The sequence below is a fragment of the Triticum dicoccoides genome, chromosome 4A (assembly GCF_002162155.2).
Source record: "Triticum dicoccoides isolate Atlit2015 ecotype Zavitan chromosome 4A, WEW_v2.0, whole genome shotgun sequence".
Lineage (NCBI taxonomy): Eukaryota > Viridiplantae > Streptophyta > Magnoliopsida > Poales > Poaceae > Triticum > Triticum dicoccoides.
Genome location: NC_041386.1, coordinates 259,710,714 through 259,729,419, shown reverse-complemented (window position 1 = coordinate 259,729,419; position 18,706 = coordinate 259,710,714).

The window sequence follows — 18,706 nt, the reverse complement described above, 5'->3', positions numbered from 1 at the left end:
CAGATTCAGCACTGGGGCTGTAGTCAAACGTTCCTTTAACTCATGAAAACTCGTCTCACATTCTTCCATCCATTTAAACTTGGTATCCTTTTTCAATAACTGCGTTATTGGCTTCCCAATCTTGGAAAAATTCTCAATGAATCTCTGATAGTATCCTGCGAGTCCAAGAAAACTGCGGATCTCGCTAACTGAAGTGGGTGCCAACCATTCAGTGACTGATTGAACTTTGATGGGATCTACTGCTATACCTTCTCCTGATGTAACATGTCCAATGAATCCAACTTCCTTCAACCAAAACTCGCATTTGCTGAACTTGCCATACAACTGATGTTCCCTGAGTTTCTCGAGAACTAAATGCAAATGCTCTTTGTGCTCCTCCTCATTCTTCAAGTATACCATTATATCATGAATGAACACCACAACAAACTTATCCAAATATTTCATGAATACTTTGTTCATCATGCTCATGAAGTAGGCAGGGGCCTTAGTCAGTCCAAACGACATGACCTTATATTCATACAACCCGTACCGTGTGGTGAATGCTGTCTTTGGTATGTCCTTCTCTCGTATCTTCAGCTGGTGATATCCAGATCGTAGATCGATCTTTGAAAACACCTTGGCTCCTTGCAGTTGGTCAAACAAATCATTGATCATCGGCACTGGGTATTTGTTCTTGATCGTCACCTCATTTAACGCACGATAATCAACAACCATTCTTAGAGACTTATCCTTCTTCTCAACCAAAAGCATTGGGGCTCCCCATGGTGATGAACTCCGTCGAATGTAACCTTTCTCCAATAACTCCTTGATCTGTTTCTTAGTCTCCTCCAGATCATTTGCGGGCATCTGATATGGTCTCTTTGATATTGGTCCGGTGCCTGGCAACAGTTCTATCAAAAACTCGATGTCTCGATCCGATGGCATGCCTGGTAACTCCTCTGGAAAAACATCAGGGTAATCCTTCACTACAGGCACTTCCTCCTGAACAACTAACGTGAGGGTATTCACTTGGCTACTCCTTGGCGCATGCCTAGATACATACTTAATCTTTTTTCCCTCAGGGGTGGTGAGACAAATTGACTTACTAACATAGTCAATGCTTCCTCCATACTTTGACATCCAGTCCATGCCTAATATCACATCCAATCCTTGTGACTCCAAGATTATTAGGTCGGACGAAAAAACATGGCTACCAATGGTTAAGGGTATCTGGTCGCACAATCACTAGCCATATACTCTACTCTAGGTGAACTCACTAACAGAGGGGTCCTAAGGGTTTGGGTTGGTAGTTTAAACTTATCCACGAATTCCCTTGATATGTATGAATGCGATGCACCAGTCTCAAAAAGAACAAGGGCGGTAAAAGACTTAACCAAAAACTTACCAATAACCGTGTCTGGCTGCTCTTCAACCTCCTCCACGTTAACGTGGTTCACTTGTCCTTTTTTGAATGGATTGGGCTTCTTTCCAGCGCTCCCAGTGGCGTTTCCATTCTTCGCTGCAGGGCACTCCCCAGGTGCCCAACAAACAATCCACCAAGATGTGTATTAAAGTTGCCACCTTAAGTTGAACCATTAATTAAAAATCTCACATCTGTCATTAATTCACTCACCCAAACCACGTCTACGAGCATAGCATAGCAATATAAGCAATACGTAGAAGTAACTTGCAGTGTTTGAATATAACAGGGCAATAGGTTCTACCTCATCAACTACTTCCCGTCCCACATGTTAATCACATCCTAATCATGCAATGCTTGAGGATTGGAACTAATGCATAAAAACTGGGTATGGAAGGAGTATGATCATTGTGTTACTTGCCTTGCTGACGATCCGCAAAACCTAGGGACTGGTAGTATCACGCTTCGCACTCCGGATGTTCTATCGCAAACAAACAATGGCATACATAAGCAATCAATCAAAGAAACACGGGTAACTCTCAAATAAGAAGATCTAGCCAGAAAGTTCAACTTAAAAACTCGGGTTTGCGAAAAGAATTAAATCAAGCGGAGCAACGAAACTCAAACTGCCAAAGAAACAAGATATATGTACTAATCTGGACTAAGTTCAAATTTTATAGTACCAAAATCTTGTTCAAGTTGACTAAGCAGAAAGAGAGTTTCGAGACGAAGATCTGGGCGCTTGAATCGCCTGATTCCGATAAACGACCGAAAAGATAAACTGAAACGAAAATCGGATCAGAAATCGCAATTGAAAATAATCGCGGAAAATCCGAGAAAAGAAAACTGACGAACAGGCTAAAGAACGAACGTTCTTGTCTATAACTAACGAGCGAAAACCATTCTTTAAAATGAACTTACGGACGAACGTCCGCTATATAAACTAAACCGAGAAAACCGGTGAACCGATCTGGGAAAAAACGAACCTAGGTTTTTCTAAAAAAACTGAACCGGTTTTTTTTTAAATGAACGGCGGCTTATACCTCCGGCGAGGTCTGGCGAGGCGGGGCGGCTCCGGCGAAGCGGGGCTGCGGCGGCGGGTGGCGCGGGACGGTGGTGGAAGGCAGTGGTGCGGCGCTACGCGGCAGCGGCTGCACGGTCTAGGCGGCGAGGCTGCTCGGGTTGGGTGGCGGGGTGGGGTGTGGGGCAGTGTATTTAAGGGGGGGGTGCTTGGGCGAGGGGCAAGGCGGCACGGGAGGAGTCTCGGCCGGACTCGGCTAGCGGCGGCGGCGCTCGCGGTGTCCAGGTTGGAGACGAGGCGCGGGGCGGTTGGGCCGGCTCGGCTAGGCTTCGGCACAATCGGGCACTGAGTTTATTTTAAATAATTTCGCCGGAACTAAAATAAATAATAGAAAATAAAATAAAAATCTAAAAATGCCAAAACAAATTTTCACCGTCTAAATAAAATATTTAGAACGAGAACGACATTTTCTTGGCCCTAAAATGCAATTTTGAAAAACGTGCAATTTTTCTAATGGGAATAAAATAGCAATAAAATCAAATATTTGATTTTAATATTTTTCCTCCAATATTTCAATTATTTTGGAGAAGTCATTTTATCTCCTCTCATATTTTTAATATGAAATATTTTCAGAGATAAAAATAATTAAAACTAAAAACCTCGTTTCAATATTTGATAGAATTCAAATATGGAAACAAAGAAATCCCAGACTCTCTCCGAGGGTCCTTGAGTTGCTTAGGTTTTTGAGGATCGAGAAACGAAATGCAATAAAATATAATATGCATGAATGATCTATGTATAACATTCCAAATTGAAAATTTGGGATGTTAGAGTGATGAAACTTCTAGAATTGCTAAACCTTGTGCTAAAGATAAACATACACCCGTGGTGGGCATGCCTATTATTTCTGTTAAAATAGGATATCATTGCTGTCATGGCTTCTGTGATATGGGTGCTAGTGCTAGTGCAATACCTATTGACTTATACAAAGAAGTTATGCATGATATTGCACCTGCTAAGTTAGAAGATATTGATCTCACAATTAAACTTGCCAATAGAGATACTATTTCACCAATTGGGATTGTTAGAGATGTTGAAGTCTTGTGTGGGAAAACCAAATATCCTGTTGATTTTCTTGTTCTTGGTTCCCCACAAGATAGATTTTTTCCCATTATATTTGGTAGACCCTTCTTAATCACTGTTAATGCTAGGATAGACTGCAAAAAGGATGTTAGTACTATTGGTTTAGGTGGTATGTCTCATGAGTTTAACTTTTCTAAATTTCGTAGACAACACCGTGAATAAGAACTGCCTAGTAAAGATGAAATTATTGGTCTTGATTCTATTTCCATACCTCCTAGTGATCCTTTAGAACAATATTTGCTAGACCATGAAAATGATATGTATATGAATGAAAGAAGGGAAATAGATGAAGTGTTCTTTAAACAGGGACCTATGCTGAAACACAACTTGCCTGTTGAAATCTTAGGGGATCCTCCTCCACCCAAGGGTGATCCCGTGTTTGAGCTTCAGCCATTGCCTGATACTCTTAAATATGCTTATCTTGATGAAAAGAAGATATATCCTGTTATTAGTAGTGCTAACCTTTTAGATAAGGAGGAAGAAAAATTATTGAAAACTTTTAAGAAGCACCGTGTTGCTATTGGATATACTCTTGATGATCTTAGGGGCATTAGTCCCACTCTATGTCAACACAAAATAAATTTGGAAAAAGATGCCAAACCAGTTATTGATCACCAATGATGGCTGAATCCTAAGATGAAAGAAGTGGTAAGAAAAGAAATACTAAAGCTCCTTGAGGAAGGTATAATTTGTCCTGTTGCTGATAGTCAGTGGGTAAGTCCTGTCCATTGTGTTCCTAAGAAGGGAGGTATTACTGTTGTTCCTGATGATAAAGATGAATTGATCCCACAAAGAATTATTACAGGTTATAGGATGATAATTGATTTCCGCAAATTAATTAAGGCTACTAAAAAAGTTCATTACCCCTTACCTTTTATTGATCAAATGCTAGAAAGATTATCCAAACATACACAATTTTGCTTTCTAGATGGTTATTCTGGTTTCTCCCAAATACATGTGTCAGCTGATGATCAATATAAGACCACTTTTACTTTCCCTTTCGGTACTTTCACTTATAGACATATGCATTTTGTTTTATGTAATGCACTTGCTACCTTTCAAAGATGCATGATGGCTATATTTTCTGATTTTTGTGAAAATATATGTGAGGTATTCATGGATATTTCCCCGTTTATGGATCCTCTTTTGATGATTGCTTAAGCAACCTTGATCGAGTTTTGCAGAGATGTGAAGAAACTAACCTTGTCTTGAATTGGGAGAAATGCCACTTTATGGTTAATGAAGGTATTGCCTTGGGGCACAAAATTTCTAAAAGAGGCATTGAAGTTGATAAAGCTAAAGTTGATGCTATTGAAAAGATGTCGTGTCCCAAGGACATCAAAGGTATAAGAAGTTTCCTTGGTCATGCCGGTTTTTATAGGAGGTTCATTAAGGACATCTCAAAAATTTCTCGGCCTCTCACTAATTTATTACAAAAAGATATACCATTTGTCTTTGATGATGATTGTGTAGAAGCCTTTGAAATACTTAGGAAAGCATTAATCTCTTCACCTATTGTTCAGCAACCTGATTGGAATTTACCTTTTGAAATTATGTGTGATGCTAGTGATTATGTTGTAGGTGTTGTTCTAGGGAAAAGAGTTGATAAGAAATTAAATGTTATTCAATATGCGAGTAAAACTCTAGACAATGCTTAGAGAAATTATGCCACTACTGAAAAAGATTTTTTAGTAGTTGTATTTGCATGTGATAAGTTCGGACCTTATATTGTTGATTCTAAAGTAACTATTCACACGGATCATGCTGCTATTAAATATCTTATGGAAAAGAAAGATGCTAAACCTAGACTTATTAGATGGGTTCTCTTGCTACAAGAATTTGATTTGCATATTATTGATAGAAAGGGAGCTGAGAACCCCATTGCAGACAACTTGTCTAGGTTAGAAAATGTTCTTGATGACCCACTACCTATTGATGATAGCTTTCCTGATGAACAATTGAATGTCATAAATGCTTCTCACACTGTTCCATGGTATGCTGATTATGCTAATTACATTGTTGCTAAGTTTATACCACCTAGTTTCACATACCAGCAAAAGAAAAAGTTTTTCTATGATTTAAGACATTACTTTTGGGATGACCCACATCTTTATAAAGGAGTAGATGGTGTTATTAGATGTTGTGTACCTGAGCATGAACAGGAACAGATCCTACGCAAGTGTCACTCCGAAGCTTATGGAGGACACCATGCTGGAGATAGAACTGCACATAAGGTATTGCAATCCAGTTTTTATTAGCCTACTCTCTTCAAGGATGCCCGTAAGTTTGTCTAATCTTGTGATGAATGTCAAAGAATTGGTAATATTAGTAGACGTCAGGAAATGACTATGAATTATTCACTTGTTATTGAACCATTTGATGTTTGGGGCTTTGATTATATGGGGTCGTTTCCTTCCTCTATTGGATATACACATATTTTAGTTGCAGTTGATTATGTTACTAAGTGGGTAGAAGCTATTGCAACTAGTAGTGTTGATCATAACACCTCTATTAAGATGCTTAAAGAAGTTATTTTTTCGTGGTTTGGAGTCCCTAGATATTTAATGACTGATGGTGGTTCACATTTAATTCATGGTGCTTGCCGTAAAATGCTTGCTAAGTATGATGTTAATCATAGAATTGCATCTCCTTATCACCCACAGTCTAGTGGTCAAGTAGAATTGAGTAATAGAGAACTCGAATTAATTTTGCAAAGGACTGTTAATAGATCTAGAAAGAATTGGTCAAAGAAACTTGATGATGCATTATGGGCCTATAGAACTGCATATAAAAATCCTATGGGTATGTCTCCGTATAAAATGGTTTATGGAAAAGCATGTCACTTACCTCTCGAACTAGAACAAAAGGCTTATTAGGCTATTAAAGAGCTCAATTATGATTTCAAACTTGCCGGTGAGAAAAGGTTATTTAACATTAGCTCACTCGATGAATGGAGAACCCAAGCATATGAGAATGCCAAATTGTTTAAAGAAAAAGTTAAAAGATGGCATGACAAAAGGATACAAAAGCGTGAGTTTAATGTAGGTGATTATGTATTGCTATACAACTATCGTTTAAGATTTTTTGCAGGAAAGCTTCTCTCTAAATGGGAAGGTCCTTACCTTATCGAGGAGGTCTACCGTTCCGGTGCCATAAAAATCAAAAACTTCAAAGGCACAAATCCGAAGGTGGTGAACGGTTCAAAGAATCAAACATTAGATCTCAGGTAATTCTATAAATGTTGAAACCAATGTTATTGAAACCGTAACCCCGGAGGAATACATAAGGGACACTTTCCGAAATGTTTCAGACTCCGAAAAGGAATAGGATGTGGTAAGGTAAGTAAACCGACTCCAAAACAGTTCTAATGGCAATTTTTCTCCATTTTGGAATATTTAGAAAAATAGAAAAATAAGAAGCATTCTGGGAAGGACACGAGGGCTCCACGAGGGTGGAGGGCGCGCCCTACCCCCATGGGCGCGCCCCCTGCCTAGTGGTCACCTCATGTGCTCTCCAGACTCCGTTTTCTTGCACGTTATATATTTTGGTCGATAAAAATTCATTATATAATCTCCTGACGGTTTTGACCACCGTATCACGCAAAAGTCTGCGGTTCTTGTTTCGAGTTGTTTTCTGCCAGGTTGTAAAAGCCAAGCATCATGTCATCTCCCTCCTCCTCCAATAATGAGGGCAACGATGCTTGGGTAATGAAGATAGAGATAAAGAGAGAAGAACCCATGGAGATCAACAAGAATGAAGGGATCAAGAAGACCACGGAGGACCAAGTTCTGGCAATAGAATACATCCTTAACCTTGATCACAATCTTCTTACCCCAACTGAGATTGAAGCTTTCGAGATGATTGAGTTAGCTCGTATACAAAACAAGTATCTCACACGTGAAAATATTTTGCTGAAGGAGCATATCATCGCACTCAAGGGCATTATCCGCAAGTTAGAAGACCTCCTACGCTCGATGTGCGACTATCCATCATCACCACCATCTTCTTCACTAACAAAGAAGAATTGAGTATCTGGTATGGGCACTCCCCTTGGCAACTACCAAGCTTGGGGGAGGTGCCCCAGTGTCGTATCACCATCACTTCTATCTTTACCATTTTTCTTAGTTCGATCCTTTTGGTAATATCTTGATCTAGTAGCATAAAAGTTTTAGTATGATCTAGTTGTGAGTTTTGCTTTATAATCCTTCTATGTAATCGAATCCGTGAGCTATATATAATAAAGATTAGTGTTGAGTCAAGGGCTTGATTATTTTGCCATGATCTTGAGTTAATAAAAGAAAATAGAAGAAATAAAAAGAAACAAAGAGATCATATGGATCTTATGGAGAGTAATGAGCTCACATAGGAAGAGTATGATGAATAAAAGTTGTGGAGAGTTGACAAACATAGTTTTGGTCATCGTTGCAATTAATAGGAAGTAATAAAGAAAGAGAGGTCTTCACATATAAATACTCTATCTTGGACATCTTTTATGATTGTGAGCACTCATTAGAATATGACATGCTAAAGAGTTGACGTTGGACAAGGAAGACAACGTAATGTATTATGCTTTCTTACATCTGAGATAAATTATATTGTCATGGATCATCCAACATGATTGAGATTGCCATTCCCCCTCATGCTAGCCAAATTCTTTGCACCAAGTAGAGATACTACTTGTGCTTCCAAACACCCTTAAACCAGTTTTGCCATGAGAGTCCACCATACCTACCTATGGATTGAGTAAGATCCCTCAAGTTAGTTGTCATCGGTGCAAGCAATAAAAATTGCCCTATAAATATGTATGACTTATTAGTGTGGGAGAAAATAAGCTTTATAGGATCATGTGATACAGAAGAAATAAAAGCGATGGAGTGCATAATAATGGTCCATATCACAAGTGGCAATATAAAGTGACGTTCTTTCGCATTAAGATTTTGTGCATCCAACCATAAAAGTGCATGACAACCTCTGCTTCGCTCTGCGAAGGACCTATCTTTTACTTTTATCTCCTACCTTACATAAGAGTCATGGTGATCTTCACCCTTCCTTTTTATGTTTTATCTTTTGGCAAGCACAACATGTTGGAAAGATCCTAGTATATATGGCTAATTGGATGTGAGTTTTCATGAACTATTATTGTTGACATTACCCTTGAGGTAAAACGTTGGGAGGCAAAACTATAATCCCCTATCTTTCTCTATGTCCGATTAAAACTCCATACCCATAAGTATTGCGTGAATGTTAGCAATTGTGAAAGACTATATGATAGTTGAGTATGTGGACTTGCTGAAAAGCTCTTATATTGACTCTTTCCTATGTTATGATAAATTGCAATTGCTCCAATGACTGAGATTATAGTTTGTTAGTTTTCAATGAACTTTATGATTCATACTTGAAATTGTGATTGAATTGTTACTCTAGCATAAGAGATCATATGACAATAATTATACAAGTTGTTGTTCAAAGAATGATCATGATGCCCTCATGTCCGTATTATATTCTTATCAACACCTCTATCTCTAAACATGTGGACATATTTTTCGATTTTGGCTTTCGCTTGAAGACAAGCGAGGTCTTAACTTGGGGGAGTTGATACGTCCATTTTGCATCATGCTTTTATATTAATTTTATTGCATTATGGGCTGTTATTACACATTATGTCACAATACTTATGCCTATTCTCTGTTAGTTTACAAGGTTTACATAAAGAGGGAGAATGCTGGCAGCTGGGATTCTGGGAAGGAAAAGGAGCAAATATTAGAGACCTATTCCGCACAGCTCCAAAAGGCCTGAAACTTCATGGAAGCCATTTTTAGAATATATAAAAAATACTGAGCGCAAGAAGTTCCAGAGGGGAGCCACACCCTGACCACGAGGGTGGGGGCGCACCCCTGCCTCATCGGCCCCCTGGTGGCTCTCCGATGCCCATCTTCTGTTATATGGAGTCTTTCGATGAGAAAAAAATCATAAGAAAGCTTTTGGGATGAGACTCCGTCGCCACGAGGCGGAACCTTGGCGGAACCAATCTAGGGTTCTTGCGGAGCTGTTCTGCCAGGGAAACTTCCCACCAGGAGGGGGAAATCATCACCATCGTCATCACCAACGCTCCTCTCATCGGGAGGGGGCCAATCTCCATCAACATCTTCACCAGCACCATCTCATCTCAAACCCTAGTTCATCTCTTGTATCCAATTCTTGTCTCTAAGTCTAGGATTGGTACCTGTTGGTTGCTAGTAGTGTTGATTACTCCTTGTAGTTGATGCTAGTTGGTTTATTTGGTGGAAGATCATATGTTCAGATCCTATATGCATATTAATACCCCTCTGATTATGAATATGAATATGCTTTGTGAGTAGTTATGTTTGTTCCTGAGGACATGGAAGAAGTCTTGCTATTAGTAGTCATGTGAATTTGGTATTCGTTCGATATTTTGATGAGATGTATGTTGTCTCTCCTCTAATGGTGTTATGTGAACGTCGACTACATGACACTTCACCATTATTTGGGCCTAGAGGAAGGCACTGGGAAGTAATAAGTAGATGATGGGTTGCTAGAGTGATAGAAGCTTAAACCCTAGTTTATGCGTTGCTTCGTAAGCGGTTGATTTGGATCCATATGTTTCATGCTATGGTTAGGTTTACCTTAATACTTTTGTTGTAGTTGTGGATGCTTGCAATAGAGGTTAATCATAAGTAGGATTCTTGTCCAAGTAAGGACATCACCCAGGCACCGGTCCACACACATATCAGAATATCAAAGTACCAAACGTGAATCATATGATCGTGATGAAACCTAGCTTGACGATAATTCCCATGTGTCCTTGGGAGCGCTTTTCTCTATATAAGAATTTGTCCAGGCTTGTCCTTTGCTACAAAAAGGATTGGGCCACCTTGCTGCACTTTATTTACTTTCGTTACTTGTTGCTCATTACAAATTATCTTATCACAAAACTATCTGTTACCTATAATTTCAGTGCTTGTAGAGAATACCTTGTTGCAAACTTCTTATCATTTCCTTCTGCTATTCGTTGGGTTCAACACTCTTACTTATCGAAAGGACTACGATAGATCCCCTATACTAGTGGCTCATCAAGACTCTTTTTTGGCACCGTTTCCGGGGAGTGAAGCGCCTTTGGTAGGTGGAATTTGGTAAGGAAAAATTTATATAGTGTGCTGAAATTTACTGTCAACTTGTTACTATGGAAAGTAATCCTCTGAGGGGCTTGTTCGAGGTATCTTCACCCTGACCAGTAGAGCAAAGAGTTGATCCTCAACCTACTAAACCTACTGAAAATGAAAATGTCTGCTTTCAAATTCCTTCGGGTATGATAGAAAAACTGCTAGCTAATCCTTTTGTAGGAGATGGAACATTACATCCTGATGAGCACCTAATATATGTGGATGAAGTTTGTGGATTATTTAAGCTTGCAGGTATGCCCGATGATGTTATCAAGAAGAAGGTCTTTCCTTTATCTTTGGAGGGAGATGCATTGTCATGGTATAGGCTATGTGATGATATGGGATCATGGAACTACAAACGATTGAAATTGGAATTTCATCAGAAGTTTTATCCTATGCATCTTGTTCATCGTGATCGTAATTATATATATAATTTTTGGCCTCATGAAGGAGAAAGCATCACTCAAGCTTGGGGTAGGCTTAACTCAATGTTATATTCATGCCCCAATCATGAGCTCTCAAGAGAAATGATTATTCAAAAAAATTATGCTCAGCTTTCTGATAACAACCGCACCATGCTCGATACTTCTTGTGCTGGCTCTTTTATGATGAAAACTATTGAATTAAAATGGGATTTATTGGAAAGAATTAAACGCAACTCTAAATATTGTGATCTCGACGAAGGTAAGGAGTGAGGTATGACACCTAAGTTTGATTGTGTTAAATCTTTTATGGATACCGATGTTTTTCATAAATTTAGCACTAAATATGGACTTGACTCTGAGATAGTAGCTTCTTTCTATGAATCTTTTGCTACTCATGTTGATCTCCCTAAGGAGAAGTGGTTTAAATATCATCCTCCCATTGAAGTAAAAGTAGCTGCAGCTATTAAAGTTGAAGAAAAGACTGTCACTTATAATGATCCTATTATTCCTACTACTTATGTTGAGAAACCACCTTTTCCTGTTAGGATAAAAGATCATCCTAAAGCTTCAACTGTGGTTCGTAAAAGCAATATTAGAACCTATACACCTCCTGAGCAAGTTAAAGTTGAACCTAATATTTCTATTGTTAAGGATCTCTTGGCTGATAATATTGATGGGCATGTTATTTATTTCTTTGATTGTAGCAACCCGACCTCAAACAGTCAAGTCTCTGTGCTTCAGTGTCATCCCTCTATCTGTTGATCCAACTCTTCGGAAGCTTAACACAACTTGCTCAACTATGCTAGAGCCCATAATAGCTTGTGGCTGCACACGGAAGTTTCTAGCATGAAAACATCTCAGTTCTCTTTGAGCCTGGGTGGCGGACCTTAGGATGATCACACGGGTACTCCGGGATATCCTAAGACAACACTGGATTCCCCAGGTGCCCAACAAACAATGCACCCAGATGTGTATTAAAGTTTCCACCTTAAGTTGAACCATTAATTAACAATCTCACATCTGTCAAGGATTCACGCACCCAAACCATGTCTACGAGCATAGCATAGCAATATAAGTAATACATAGAAGGAACTCCCAGGGTTTGAATATAACAGGGCAATAGGTTCTACCTCCTCAACTACTTCCCGTCCCACATGTTAATCACATCCTAATCATGCAATGTTTGAGGATTGGAACTAATGCATAAAAGCTGGGTATGGAAGGAGTATGATCAGTGTGTTACTTTCCTTGCTGACGATCCGCAAAACCTAGGGACTCGTAGTAGCACGCTTCGCACTCCGGTTGTTCTACCGGAAACAAACAATAGCATACATAAGCAATCAAGCAAAGAAACATGGGTAAATCTCAAATAAGAAGATCTAACCAGAAAGTTCAACTTAAGAACTCCGGTTTGCGAAAAGAATCAAATCAAGCAGATCAACGAAACTCAAACTGCGAAAGAAACAAGATCACTTTTCCAATCTGGACTAAAGTCAACTTTCACAGTACCAAAATCTTTTTCAAGCTGATTAAACAGAAAGAGGGTTTCGAGACGAAGATCTAGGCGCTTGAATCGCCTGATTCCGATAAACGAGCGAAAAGATAAACTGAAACGAAAATCGGATCAGAAATCGCGATTGAAAATAATCGCGGAAAATTCGAGAAAAGAAAACTGACGAACATGCTAACTAACGAACGTTCGTTGTATGTAACTAATGAGCGAAAACTATTCGTTAAAACGAACGTATGGACAAACGTCTGCTATATAAACTAAACCAAGAAAATTGGTGAACCGATCTGAAAAAAACGAACCTAGGTTTTTTTTAAAAAAATCGAACCGGTTTAAAAAAACGAACGGCGGCTTATACCTCCGGCGTGGTCCGGTGAGGCAGGGCTGCGGCGGCGGGTTGCGCGGGGCAGCGGTGGCAGGCGGCGGCGGTAGCGGCGCCGGCGTGGTCTATGCGGCGGGGAGACTCAGGTTGGGTGGCGGGGTGGGGTGCGGGGGCGGTGTATTTAAGGAGGGGGGTGCTTGGGGGAGGGGCAAGGCAGCGCGGGGAGGAGTCCTGGCTGGACCCGGCTCGCGGTCTCCAGGTCAGAGACGAGGCGCGGGGCGGTTGGACCGGCTCGGCTGGGCTTCGGCCCAGTCAGGCGCTGAGTTTTTTTTAAATAATTTCACCGGAACTTAAATAAATCCTAGAAAATAAAATAAAAATATAAAAATTGCAAAACAAATTTTCACCATCTAAATTAAATATTTAGAACGAGATGAACATTTTCTTGGCCCTAAAATGCAATTTTGAAAACACACACAATTTTTCTAATGCGAATAAAATAGCAATAAAATCCGAATAAAATCAAAAATTTGATTTTAATATTTTTCCTCTAATATTTCAATTATTTTGGAGAAGTCATTTTATCTCCTCTCATATATTTTAATATGAAATATTTTCAGAGAGAAAAATAATTAAAACCAAAATCCTCGTTTCAATATTTGATAGAATTCAAATATGGAAACAAAGAAATCCCCAACTGTCTCCGAGGGTCCTTGAGTTGCTTAGGTTTTCGAGGATCGAGAAACGAAATGCAATAAAATATGATATGCATGAATGATCTATGTATAACATTCCAAATTGAAAATTTGGGATGTTACAAACCTACCCCCCTTAAGATGAATCTCACCCTCGAGATTCGGGTTGGCTAGAAAATAGGTGTGGGTGGTCTTTGTGAAGATCATCCTCTCGTTCCCAAGTGGCTTCATCCTCGATATGGTGGCTCCACTGAACTTTGCAAAACGTGATAACCTTGCTTCGAGTGACTCGGCTGGCAAATTCAAGAATCCTGACTGGCTTTTCCTCATAGGTCAAATCACTGTCCAACTGAATCGCCTCCAAGGGTACGACGGTATATCGGCCATGTCAGCATGACACTTCTTCAGCTGTGAAACATGAAATACATCATGAACTCCTGACAGTCCTTCAGGTAACTCCAACTTGTAGGAAACTTCTCCCATATGTTCCAAAACACGATACGGTCCTACAAATCTCGGGGCTATTTTTTCCTTAACTCCAAAACATTTCACTCCTCGCAAGGGTGATACTCGCAGATATGCTCTATCTCCAATTTCATAGGTTACCTCTTTGTGTTTCGAATCTGCATAACTCTTTTGCCTGGACTGAGCTACCTTCAGTCTATCTCGGATCGGCTTAACTTTCTCCTCAGACTCCTTAATCAAATCTGGTGCAAACAACTGTCGGTCTCCGACTTCATCCCACATCAACGGTGTTCTGCACCTTCGTCCATACAGGGCTTTGAACGGTGCCATCTTCAAACTGGCTTGGTAGCTATTGTTGTATGAGAACTCTGCGTAGGGCAAATTGTCATCCCAACTAGATCCATAATCTAGCGCACAGTCCCTCAACATATCCTCCAGAATCTGGTTGACTCTCTCGGTCTGTCCATCTGTCTGCGGGTGGAATGTTGTACTGAACTCCAACCTTGTCCCCAAAGTTTGGTGCAGCTGATGCCAAAACGTTGAAGTGAACTGTGTTCCTCTATCTGATACGATTGTCCTTGAAACTCCATGCAGACATACGATCCTAGTCATATATATCTTGGCCAACTTTGCACTTGTATAGGTGGTTTTCACTGGGATAAAGTGAGCTACTTTGGTCAAACGATCGACTACTACCCATATAGAATCATATCCTGATTTGGTCCTGAGCAATACGGTGATGAAATCCATGCCAAGTTTATCCCACTTCCATTCGGGTATCGGCATAGGCTGTAACAATCCTGCTGGCTTTTGATGCTCAACCTTCACTCTCTAACATACATCACATATGGCTACATACTCGGCAATATCCTTCTTCATACCAGTCCACCAGAAACGTTCCTTCAAATCCAAATACATCTTGGTGTTTCCGGGGTGTATCGAGTATGGCGAGTCATGAGCCTCCTGAAGTATTAACTTCCTGATCTCTATGTTATTGGGCACATAAACACAGTCTTCAAACCATAAGGTGTCGTGCTCATCCCCAAGAAAACCTTTGGCCTTTCCTTCGCTCATTCTCTCTTTTATTTCGGCAATCTCTTTGTCATCCTTCTGAGCTTCTCGAATCTTTCCTAACAATGTACACTGAACCTCCATTGTTGCAACCAAACCTCTAGGAACAATCTCCAATCGAAGTTCCCTGAGATCCTCTGCTAACTCCTTTGGCAATCCCGTGCTTACTAGGGTGTTGGCATAACTCTTCTGACTCAAAGTGTCTGCTACAACATTGGCCTTGCCTGGATGATAGTGAAGCTTCATGTCATAATCCTTTATAAGCTCCAACCATCTCCTCTACCTAAGGTTCAACTACTTCCGTCTGAAAATGTACTTCAAACTCTTATGATCCGTGTACACATCACAAGGATTTCCAATAAGGTAATGTCTCCAGGTCTTCAACGCATGCACTACGGCTGCCAACTCCAAATCATGCATGGCATAATTCAATTCGTGCGGTTTTAGTTGTCGTGAGGCATACGAAACAACTCTTCCGTCCTGCATAAGCACACTTCCAAGTCCTAGGCGAGAAGCGTCGCAATACACTTGGAAATCCTTGCGTATATCCGGCAGATTCAGCACTGGGGTTGTAGTCAAATGTCTCTTTAACTCATGAAAACTCGTCTCACATTCTTCCGTCCATTTAAACTTGGTATCCTTTTTCAGTAACTGCGTCATTGGCTTCACAATCTTGGAAAAATTCTCAATGAATCTCCGATAGTATCCTGCGAGTCCAAGAAAACTGCGGATCTCGCTAACTGAAGTGGGTGCCAACCATTTAGTGACTGACTGAACTTTGGTGGGATCTACTGCTATACCTTCTCCTGATATAACATGTCCAAGGAATCCAACTTCCTTCAACCAAAACTCGCATTTGCTGAACTTGGCATACAACTGATGTTCCCTGAGTTTCTCGAGAACTAAATGCAAATGCTCTTTGTGCTCCTCCTCATTCTTCGAGTATACCATTATATCATCAATGAACACCACAACAAACTTATCCAAATATTTCATGAACACTTTGTTCATCATGCTCATGAAGTAGGCAGGGGCGTTAGTCAGTCCAAACAACATGACCGTATATTCATACAACCCGTACCGTGTGGTGAATGCTATCTTTGGTATGTCCTTCTCTCGTATCTTCAGCTGGTGATATCCAGATCATAGATTGATATTTGAAAACACCTTGGCTTCTTGCAGTTGGTCAAACAAATCATTGATCATCGGCAGTGGGTATTTGTTCTTGATCGTCACCTCATTTAACACACGATATTCAACAACCATTCTTAGAGACTTATACTTCCTCTCAACCAAAAGCACTGGGGCTCCCCATGGTGATGAACTCCGTCGAATGTAACCTTTCTCCAATAACTCCTTGATCTGTTTCTTAATCTCCTCCAAATCATTTGCGGGCATCTGATATGGTCTCTTTGATATTGGCCCGGTGCCTGGCAACAGTCCTATCAAAAACTCGATGTCTCGATCCGGTGGCATGCCTGGTAACTCCTTTGGAAAAACATCTGTGTAATCCTTCACTACAAGCACTTCCTCCTGAACAACTCCCGTGAGGGTATTCACTTGGCTACTTCTTGGCGCATGCCTAAATACATACTTAGTCCTTTTTCCCTCAGGGGTGGTGAGACAAATTGACTTACTGTCATAGTCAATGCTTCCTCCATAATTTGACATCCAGTCCATGCCTAATATCACATCCAATCCTTGTCACTCCAAGATTATTAGGTCGGACAGAAAAACATTGCTACCAATGGTTAAGGGTATGTGGTCGCACCATCCACTAGCCATATACTCTACTCCAGGTGAACTCACTAACAGAGGGGTCCTAAAGGTTTTGGTTGGTAGTTTAAACTTATCCACGAATTTCCTTGATATGTATGAATGCGATGCACCAGTATCAAAAAGAATAAGGCCGGTAAAAGACTTAACCAAAAACTTACCAATAACCGCGTTTGGCTGCTCTTCAACCTCCTCCACATTAACGTGGTTCACTTGTCCTTTTTTGAACGGATTGGGCTTCTTTCCAGCGCTCCCATTGCCGTTTCCATTCTTCTCTTCAGGGCACTCCGTGGCATAGTGTCCAGTCTTCCCGCACTTGAAACAAGTAATGTGGCTTAGGTCTCTCTTGGCGAGTGTGGCTGGATTGGAACGGTTTTGATTGTTGCTTGCACCATTGCCATTCCCATTCCTTGGGCCAGTATGATTATGGGTACTTCCTCCATTGTGGGTGTGGACTCCATGGTTATGAACAAGTCCTCCCGAGTTCGGGGTTTAGGCGAGGCTTCCGCTAAGCTCCTAAATTGTACCTTCCTTGTCCATACTTCCTCTTACGGCTCTCAATCTGCTGGTGCTTCCCTTCAATCATAAGAGCCTTATCTACCAACTCCTAGTAGTTGTTGAATGTTGCCACCATCAACTACATGCTCATCTCATCATTCAGCCCTTCCATAAACTTCTCCTTCTTTGCAGCATCTATGGCCACATCGTCAGGGGCATAGCGAGATAACTTGCTAAACTCATCCGCGTATTGAGCCACAGTACGGTTCCCCTGGCGTAAGTTGCAAAACTCACGCTTCTTCATACTCATAGCTCCAGTGGAGACATGGGTTGTACGGAAAGCTTGTTGAAACTGGTCCCATGTAACAGTGGCTATAGGGTAGGTGACAGTGTAATTCTCCCACCATGAGGCTGCTGGTCCATCCAACTGATGTGCGGCAAAACGCACCTTCTCAACATGTGTACATCCTGCAGTGGTTAACTCCCATCCAATCCTGCGAAGCCAATCATCTGCCACTATCGGCTTGGTACTACTGGAAATAACCGGCAGCTGCAACCTCGGAAAGTGGGCTAAGTTGTCAATTGGTGGTGGTGGCGGTGGGTTGTTGTTGTTGTTGCCTTGGTTCTGAACTAACAACTGCATCGGGGTATTCTACTGCTGGATCAACTGAGTGAGCTCCGGTAGGAAAGTAAATCCGGGGTCACGTCTCAGAGGCATCTGATGGGTTTAGAGGGGAGAGATTAGAATAGAAGGAGGTCTAATGAGAAAAACACTACCCATATGCACACGAGACAAACACAATCATTTCACTCAATCAATCAAGCAAGGGCATACAATCGATCTAACTATCATTACAAAAGTAATTGGACTATACTATATATTGGTGGAATACTACTACTGATGTGGTGGTCTACTAAACATATTCCTCGGTTGAAGACTCCATGATGTCTGCTCCAACTTCGTCTTCATAGTCATCATCGCTATCGTCGGGGTCCGTGTCGGTGTCGTCGATGATGATGTAGTCCTCCGGGCGAATCTCCTTGTGTTCTTCGTCTTCTCCTCCTGGTGCAGGGTCTCCCATGAATACTCCTAGCTTCATTTCCAGATCGTCATTCTTCTCCACTAGTACGACGATTTCCTCCTCATAATCTTCACGTGTAGCCTTAAGTTCTTACTCCAGTTCCGTGATCCTGGTCATC